The sequence below is a fragment of the Solanum pennellii genome, chromosome 5 (genome assembly GCF_001406875.1).
Source record: "Solanum pennellii chromosome 5, SPENNV200".
Classification (NCBI taxonomy): domain Eukaryota; kingdom Viridiplantae; phylum Streptophyta; class Magnoliopsida; order Solanales; family Solanaceae; genus Solanum; species Solanum pennellii.
The window spans coordinates 69,254,520-69,264,737 of NC_028641.1; positions in this window are offsets into that span (position 1 = coordinate 69,254,520).

The window sequence follows — 10,218 nt, forward strand, 5'->3', positions numbered from 1 at the left end:
TATATATATATATATATATATATATATATATATAAACACGCCCAAAGCTCCCCATAGCTTAGGGCCATCCTTTCAACTTGTCCCAGTTGCCTTAGTACGATCCTTGTACATGTGGCGAGGTTCACCTCATAGTTCCCCTAATTTTTCCGCCCGTCTGATGTGTGTCGATGCCTTGACATACATTCGACTCATCTGGTGCACCCTTACATGTCGGATTACTTCCATATGTGCCTTGGGGTTCGACTATGGACATACATATGCCATGCCGGGACCTAAGCATCATAGTCGCGCATAGTCCAATCCTCAAGCTTGTCAGTCTCCTCGTGCCTTTCACTTGGCTTGTCGCTTCTCCTGAGTAGGGCAACGTCCATCCTTGGCTATAGACATGTGCGTCTTCCTTACGGTGCCTTCATTTGTCTTAGGGAATAACCCAACATAGCCCACGCATTATGCATTCAAGCTTCACAGTACAGTGTCGCCCCATGACTGTACGTCTGGGCCTAAGGAAGCTTGTTCGCTTGGTTTAACCTTTGCCAAGCTCACATGTCATCTCACGAGGCTCTTGAGTGAGTCCCTAGATTTCTCAATCGTCTAGGAGGTCTTTTCGCATAAGGAGAATGGCCCGGAGGTCCCAACGTTTGGTATAACTAACCCCCACGGTCGTCGGGACGCCCAATTTCGACTTCCTAGTCGCACATCGCCCATAGAGCTTCCTTAAATCATATGGGTACCTAAGACACTCCTTTGTAGTGCCTAGGCAGGCCCTTGACGTCCAGCTTCAAGGTAACACACTTGGGGCAAATCTATCCGGGGAGGGTTGGTAGGTTGTCACCATATATACCCTCCTTATATATGCTTAAAAGAATTTTGCCCATGTGACAGGACTAGACATAATCTTGCTAGAGAATCATAATGGGCCATAAATTGATCATTTGATCTCCAAATTGGGTGTTGTTTGGTTGTAGTTGCTCGTCTTGTCTACCTTCACATCTCCATGAACTTTCAGCCCATTCTCATACTCGTAGAGAGGGTTATAGCCTTTGGACATGCTGCATAATTACCAAAATGCAATCAGCCTTGGCTAAGTCAAAGACGTATCCATATGAACTATATTTGGACCCAAATTTGTTCAGCATTTATAAGGATGTACTATGAATAAGTCTATAGCTTGGAATCCTCATATTCCACTTCTAGCTCCAGAACGTCTGGCAGTCACAAACCTCGCTGCACTCGGCCTTCGCCGATAGACTTAAGCCCTTAGGTGCACCCCAAGTCCTTGTCAAACATCCTTGGCACTATAGGGGCATGTCATGCAATATCTTAAATGGTTGTTGCCTCATGCCATGACCCTTTGCCTCAATATGCTACTTTGTGCCTTCTTTAGCACACACCGCCTGCATGGCTGACATAGGTGTGGCCTGCTTGGCTGCACGCCTTGGCTGACTTCCTAGATAATATAGACGCCCATATTCCTGGGGAGTTACACCCTCACACACCCAAGACAGTTATCGTCTCGATGACATACGACACCAACGAAGACCCAAAGTATGTCCCCTTGGGGTTTTACATCGTGGTTCCCAATCCATGTGTGTTGAAATCTTTCGAGCTCCTCTTAAAATGTAGTAATGCCCCACACACTTCCTCCTCCTAAGTTTTATCCAAGCTGCATCAGCACTACACCTCCCGGTGTTCACTTGGACGATGTCTCCACACCTGCACCCTATGGTGACTCACTTTATGGCAACATTCAAGTTCGCCACACCATGACCCTTACGGCCTTCAGATTTCTGGAAACCTTGTTCTTCCTTACAATACACTTGCATTATCACTAGCAACGCTAACAAGGCTAAAGTATTTAAGCTCTTAAAGAGCACCCTTCTTACCTTCAGCCCCGCTTAGTAACTGGACACATAATGATAAGAACTGTATATTTCCGCAAACAAGACTAGAGAATTGGAGGCCTCAAAAGCATGTTCTTGACATCCCTAGCCCGGTCTAGAATTTGGCCACTCGGATGGATAACCTGCAGTCCATCATGTCTTCACTCAAATAGAACGTTCCTTTCAGACACTTGCATTCAACATCACAAAGATGCCTCGACTTGCTTGGCTGGGAAAGTAACTAAACATAACCTTAAGGTCCTTTCATCCAAACTTAACCCTGTCCCATTGTCATACCACTCAACCTTTGGCATGTACGGTGTAACATGGAAGCTCTGGCTTATCATGTGCTTCGCACCCGTAGGCACCTTGCACTTCCTTGGGACGTACTTCTGGAAAGTATTCTTAGATCAAAATGTTGGCGTTCACATTCATCGCTGAACAAAACTCTGTCGTCCAGAACATTCTCTTCCCTTTAGCAATTTGATACTTGGGGTTCAAGTCTATGGCGAGGACCCAATGCTGCTCCCAATTATAAACTTGGCCGACAGCGAGGCGCGTACGACTCTCCCATCATATGGCATCCGGCTCAACCTTCTACTCTTGGAAATACTTCATTCATGAACTTGGATACTCATCCACTTCAAACACTTCAACTAATCCCACCTTGATGCATTTCTTTACCATAGTACTTTGGTCACTATGCACCTCATAAATGATTTGGCAGACGTGCCCCTCAACACCCAATGGCTGACTCCAACCATTTCTTGACACTACGGTCATCCGCAAGACACCTACATGTGTGCTCAACTTTATGCTAGTGGGGTGTTTGGCACGAACAAATTTCAAGCTCCATCTTGCTCATACGATAAGCTCCACCTACTCCTTCAGCATGATCCTCATGTAGGGACTCACCTGCAATTCTTCGCAAACAATTAGATGGCTACGTCATAACAATGTCTCACTATCCAGAAGGATACGTGCAAATGCGCTCGAGCGTGGCTCAAGTCCATCCATGTCGGAAGGACACTCAACTGATGCATGCACTGCATCGATGGCAAGATCTTTGCATGATCGAGCCCCCAAGTTTATAGTCCATGGCTGACATATCTCTCGAAACATGGTTGCACTACCTGGCAGACGTAGACCCATTTACTTGGCCACCCGACTTATCGACACATTCTTGTCGTCTTCACAAGCGTAGACTCTTTCAAGGCTGATAACTTAACTTGTCACATTACTTGAACACACCTAGACTAACAAGCTTCTGATGAACTCACCATCCCTGCTTAATGTTCATTCTCTAGTTCATGCTTCTTGCATAACTAGCTGCCAACATATTGCTCGCAGAGTTTTGGAAAAGTTGACGGTTGGTTACAATCTAGAGCACTTGAGCGACAATTATCTATTTGCATATTCTTGTAACAACACCAAAACAGCATCACACGTGGCGTAACAAGCCAACCCAACGTGCCTTGACATAGTCTCTCTGAAGAATAGTACCCACTGGTTTAAAGTCATCCCTCAAAGATACCTCGATCACATTCAGACGCTTTATATTCGAATCAACACACAAAAAATGTGGAATTAACTGCTGTGATAGGGCTTGATTATGTTATCATAGGTATTTGGTTGACACTACTTCTTTTAGATCATTTTATGAAACCAATCCCTCTTAGACATAGGTATTTGGTTGACAAAACTTCATAATCTGCTCACACATTTGCAACAACTTTTCTCAAATCAATATTTTACAACTTTTCAGAGTGAGGTATTGGCTCTGATACCACAGTCAAGTGCTAATTTTCAACTGCGTCAGTGGCACACAATTTTCCGTGCAGCGCCCAAAGCTCCCCATAGCTTAGGCCAACCTTTCAACCTGTCCCAGTTGCCTTAGTACAATCCTTGTATCTCTGGCGAGGTTCACCCTATAGTTCCCCTCATTGTGCCGCCCATCTGGTGTATGTCGATGCCTTGACATACATTCGACTCATCTGGCACACCCTTACATGTCGAATCACTTCCATGTGTGCCCTGGGTTCGGCTATGGACATACATATGACATGCTGGGACCTAAGCATCGCTGCCGCGTGCATAGTCCAATCCTCAAACTTGTCATTTATCTCGTGCCTTGCACTTGGCTTGTCGATTTGCCTGGGTAGGAAACGTCCCATCCTTGACCTTAGTCATGTGTGTCTTCCAAACGGAGTTCATTTAGATACGTCTTTGACTTAGCCAAGGCGGATGGCATTTTGGTAATTATGCAGAAATTCCTAAGGCTTTAACCCTCTTTACGAGTATGAGAATGGGCTAAAACTTCATAGAGGTGTGAATGAAGTTAAGACGAGCAAATGCAACCAAACGGCACCCAATTTGAAGGTCGTGTGATCCATCTATGGCCCATTATGATTCTCTGGCAGAATGATGTTTATTCCTGTCACAAGGGCAAAATTATTTTAAGCACATATAATGGGGGTATACCCCAAGTGTGCTCCCTTGAAGCTGGACTTCAAGGACCTGCCTAGGCACCTCAAAGGAGTTTCTTAGGTACCCATTTGAGTTAGGGAAGCTCTATGGCGGCGTGCGACTAGAAAGTCGTTGTTGGGCGTCCCGATGACCGTGGGGGTTAGTTTTACCGAACGTTAGGCCCTCCGGGCCATTCTCCTTGTGGACAAAGACCTCCTAGTCGATTGAGCAATTGAGGGACTCACTCGAGAGTCTTGTGAGCTAACTTGTGAGCTTGGCAAATGTTCAACCAAGCGAACAAACATCTGTAGGCCTAGACGTGCAGTCGTGGGGCAACGATGCACTGTGAAGCTTGAATGCATGATGCATAGGATATGTTAGGCTATGCCCTAAGACAAATAATGACACCTTAAGGAATACACAGATGACTAAGACCAAGGATGGGACGTTGCCCTACTCAGGCAAAGCGACAAGCCAATTGCAAGGCACGAGGTGACTGACAAGCTTGAGGATCGGACTATGCACGCGCACGACGCTTAGGTCCCGGCATAGCACATGTATGTCCATAGACAAACCCCAGGGCGCACATGGAAGTGATCCGACATGTAAGGGTGCAACATATATATATATATATATATCTATGTATATANATATAATAGTATACACAAATTGTGTGTGTATATATATATATGGTTAGTCTTATATGGTTAGTCTAATTATAGTGGTTGTATACATTGGGTGCAGACAAATTGTTTTAATATAAATGACAATGTTATTATTTTGCTACTTTTCTGGATCTTGTTTAATAAAGAATTACCTAAGAATATAAAAGAAAACATCATTTATATTGATAACAAAAAACTTTAGAACTCTTCCATATATTTTTGGACGGAAAAAATATATTTCTTCTTACCATATATTTTAGGATTCCTTGATTATTAATTATCCTAATCTATCTCTTAACATACATTTTCCTCTTACTATATATTTTAGGACTTCTTAATTATTAATTTTCCTAATACCTCCTATCATATTTTACGAGTCCTTAATTTTAAATATTTTTTTAATCGCATATTTTAGAGTCTTTATTTCACATATTATGAAGATAAGTTTAATATGGTACATGATAATTTAATAAGGAACAGAAAAATTCGATCAACATTTTAAAGAACTTTCATTCTTAAAAAAATATGTGATTAAAAAAATATTTAAAATTAAGGACTCGTAAACTATGATAGGAGGTATTAAGAAAATTAATAATTAAGAAGTCCTAAAATATATAGTAAGAGGAAAATGTATGTTAAGAGATAGATTAGGATAATCAATAATTAAGGAATCCTAAAATATATGGTAAGAAGAAATATTTTTTTTTCCGTCCAAAAATATATGGAAGAGTTCTAAAGATTTTTGTTATCAATATAAATGATGTTTTTTTTATATTCTTAGGTCATTCTTTATTAAACAAGATCCGAAAAAGTAGCAAAATAATAACATTTTCATTTATATTAAAACAATTTGTCTGCACCCAATATATACAACCACTATAATTAGACTAACCATATAAGATAAGTTAAAATTTATTAGGGGTCTTATTTTAAATTAAAAAATAATTATTATTTCTTGAAAAGGAGTCTACACATATAAGGTTAGTTAATTTCTTATCTATCTAAGCACATATGTATACCGAAAGCATAATTGAGAATAATGTTTGTCAAGTTGAAAATAAAATATTCTTATTTTTGCTTGTGCGTATCGAAAAAGCATTTTTGTGTTACCGGCACAATAGTCCTTTCATGATAGACATATTTGTTACAGAGCATAACCATGAAATGGCTTCAACAAAATAAAAGACATTTGTTAACTAACGATTTCCTAACGTGTATGTATTTTTATTCTTGCTTTGTCAAATTATAGTATAAAAATATCGACATTTCACAGAGATTGATTAATCTATTCTATAGACGTTTCTTGTTCTAATTATTATTTGGAAGAACTTTAGAAAATGTTGAGTATTAATATAATTTTAGTTTAAACTTTGTAATTCGAGAAGATAATTTTTGTTTATATTTTCCAAAATAGGGTCAAAGGTGTTGGGAATTTAACTTCACTTGATATTTCTACACAAAGTAAAATATTTTATTCCATAGTTTCTATTTCTCATAAAAGTATAAATACCTCTCACAATTATATTTATGTAATATTACTGGAGTTGATAATTAAATGCACTCCTCTTGACTATCTTTTATTTGTCATAATAGTAGTAATATTTAAGAACTAGAAATATATACTTTAAATAAAACAATCTGTAAGTCCCTTTCGTTTACCTTACTTGTTATAGCTAATAATTATACTATTTGCCTCCCTCGAGTAAAAATAAGTGCATAATTAATTATAACACAAAATGAATAGATGTCACAAATTATAATTCAACAACCTGATCAATACTTCAATTAATAGTATTACTTCTTGTGCCTCTCTCGTTAGTAATATATTAATATGTAATATAAGATAGACAAGCGTTGGTTGATAAGCATCTAACTGTCTCACTTTTAGCACTTAAACTACATAAACGTTTAAATACACCCTTATCATCTTTCAGGTGATTTTTTTCCAGCTCTTCCAACACCAACCCAACGCGTATGGAAACAACTTTCGTTGGCATGTTAATCATCTACTTTACTTTAAAGTTCAAAAACTATATCTATATTAAATCCATTTTGTCCCTCCAATGGTAATATCTGACCGGGAACGAGCCAATATCAATTTGAAGAACAATCTTCACCTTCAAAGAACCCTAATTTCCTCTTTTACCTTATCACCTCAATCATCCGAAAATGGCGACTCAATTTCTTATCTTTTTCGTGATTATTCTTAAATTTTAGCTCTTAAAACCTAAAAATTGAATCTTTAAAGGAATAATTTTTCTTCAAGAAAAGGTAAAATTCAAACTTATTCTTCTTCATGAATTATTTTAATTTTTGTTTTCTCCCTTTTCCTTATTTTTAGTTTTTTCTTGCACAAAATTATAGAACATAGTGTGATCAATTAACTTGACCAACCATTGTATGAAAGAAGATGATCATACTACGAAGAAACACTTAAATCTAATCACGGACTTGTGGTACGTTAGTAAAATATCTTGAATTTCAAGTAATTCCAAAATATAAATTGATTATGTTCTTATTATGGGGTAAATAATATTTTTTTTCTTATTTATTTAGCCGATTGAGAAATTTTATCAAGCACTAACTCCTTCATTCTTTTTCGTTATTGAAAAGTCTTGATCTTCTCATTTTTAGATCAATTCACAATAAAACTTACTTTTATTTTGATTTAGGGATAGAAAGGGGATATGAGCTATTATTTATATAAATACCAAAGAGCTCACGAACCGTGTACTCTACTCTTTGAAAACGATCTTTCAATGGATAAGATGATCATAGTATTTATTAAAATTATGGAATAAGATGATATTAAGAATTAGAACAACCAAGTCATGAATCATTTTCCTTACTATTGAAAAAGTATGTACCGTGATCTACGGTAAGTTGTTTGGTGGAGCAACACATAGCAGACTTTATGGTTAGGTATCCTATTAGTCAACAAGTTAAAGTAGAACATCATAAAGGTGTGATTTAAGAGATTAACATTCCTACATAGGAGTGGAAAGTGATAAATATTGACTTCATCACGGGTTACCTCGTATTCGCAGACAGCATGACTCCATTTGGGTGATAGTGGACAGAGTGACTGAGTCCGCTCACTTTTTGGTTGTCAAGACTACAAATTAAACAGAAGACTACGCCAAATTCTACATCAATGAGATAGTCAGATTACATGGGTTCCCTTGTCTATCATTTCAGATAGAGGTCTTTAGTTTACCTCTCATACAGTTCATCCACAGACAGATGGTCAGACAAAGCGTACCATTCAGAACTCAGAGGACATGTTACGAGCTTGTGTGATCAATTTCAAGGGAAGTTAGGATGATCACCTACCTCTCATAGAGTTCTCCTATAATAATAGCTTGCATTCCAGTATTCAAATGGCCCCTTATGAGGCACGATATGGGTGTGAATGCAGGTCCATGATTCATTGGTTTGAGGAGGTGAAGCAACCTTGTTTGGGCCAGATTCAGTTTATGAGGCTATGGAGAAAGTTCAACTCATTAGAGATAGACTGAAGACAACTCACAGTCATCAGAAATCCTATGTAGATTTGAGAATAAGGGACTTAGATTTTGAAATCGATGATTGGGTTTTCCTGAAGGTGTCACCTATGAAGGGGGTGATGAGATTCGTAAAGAAAGGGAAGCTTAGTCCTAGATATGTAGGTCTTTATAGAATCCTGAAAAGGGTTGGTAATGTGTCTTAGTTAAAGTTGTCAGCAGAACTAGCAGCGGTTCATCCGGTCTTTCACATTTCCTTGTTGATGAAGTGTGTGGATGATCTGGCATTGATAGTACAATTAGAGAGTGTGGTTGTGAATGATAGTTTCACTTATGAAGATGTGTCAGTTGAAATTCTTGACCGTCAGGTTTGTAGGTTGAAATTTAAGGAAGTCGCTTCAGTAAAGGTTTTGTGAAGGAGTCAGTTCGTAGAGGGAGCTACTTGGGAAGCAGAAGCAACCATAATGTCAAGTATCCTCACCTCTTTCTTTCTGATTTAATTTCAGTTTGACGTAATAGTTCCTCTCCAGTCTCGCAGTTTACTCTTGACTAATTCAGTTTCAGTATCACTATCTTTTCCCTCAGTTATTCTTGCATTTCAACATATTTGCATGTTCATGAAGTTCAGTTTAGTTAAACATTCGTTTCTAGTACTTAGTGGTAGGGATTGTAGTTTCATCCCTCCATACTCATATGATTTATACTTCATTCGAGGACGAATGTTTCCAAGGGGGACATATTGTAATATTTCTGATTCGAAAAGATGAAAATATGCAGCTTTTCAGGATCTGGTATCAGATCTAATGGAAGCCATTGACAGACCATGTGTCAGGCCACAGACCGTATGTGGGGTTCCGTTGTAGGGTTCCAAACTTGGGGATCTCTGATTCCACCCACAGTCGATCATTACGGTCAGTGTTTTGACCTACGAATCATAGTTCTGATTGTAGGTGAGGGTCAATAGCTATTTAGAGGAAAATGAATTTTGGGTCAACGTCAACTGGTCATTTCTTTTAGCACAAAATGAATTAGGTAAAATTATTTAAATACACCTCAGGCAGAATCCTAATAATTCCTGAAATATGAAGTCCAATTAGAATGTAGGGCCCAAAATAAAATTATTTATATTTATTCAAACTGACGCCAACTCGCCATATCGTAAAGCTTCCCACTATGGCACTGTGTTATAGGGCCTACATGGTCACTATATCGAGGCTTATGCAATCAGACCCTAATTAAAGCGATGTATTTTATTTTTCCTCCCACTTTCTCGGGAGAAAATAGATGAAGGCTACTCCGAAAATTACCTAAACTACTCTAAGCGTTAGAAAAATGGAAAAAGTGATTTTTAGAGCGAATAAGGGTAAAACCCATTGATTCTCCATCTATTTGTTAGGATTTTCCCTGTTAGCCAAAAGCGTACAACATTCTTCAGCAAGTGCTTATCATCCAAGTAGGCTAAGTTTTCTTAACTGAGTAGTTAGACGTGTGTTTATTCATATAGATTATCGAAATATTTCATACCTAGGACTTCAAGTAAGGAGTTCAGATTGTTAGATGTGTGGTTAGTTATGTTTAGGCTGAGGATGAACTTGATTAGTATTGTTGGTGTTGATATTTGTTGGGTGTTATCTTGGAAAAGTAATGGTGGGTAATCAGATTGTGACAAAGAATAGTCCGAAGGAATTCTCTAGAGTAGAGGAT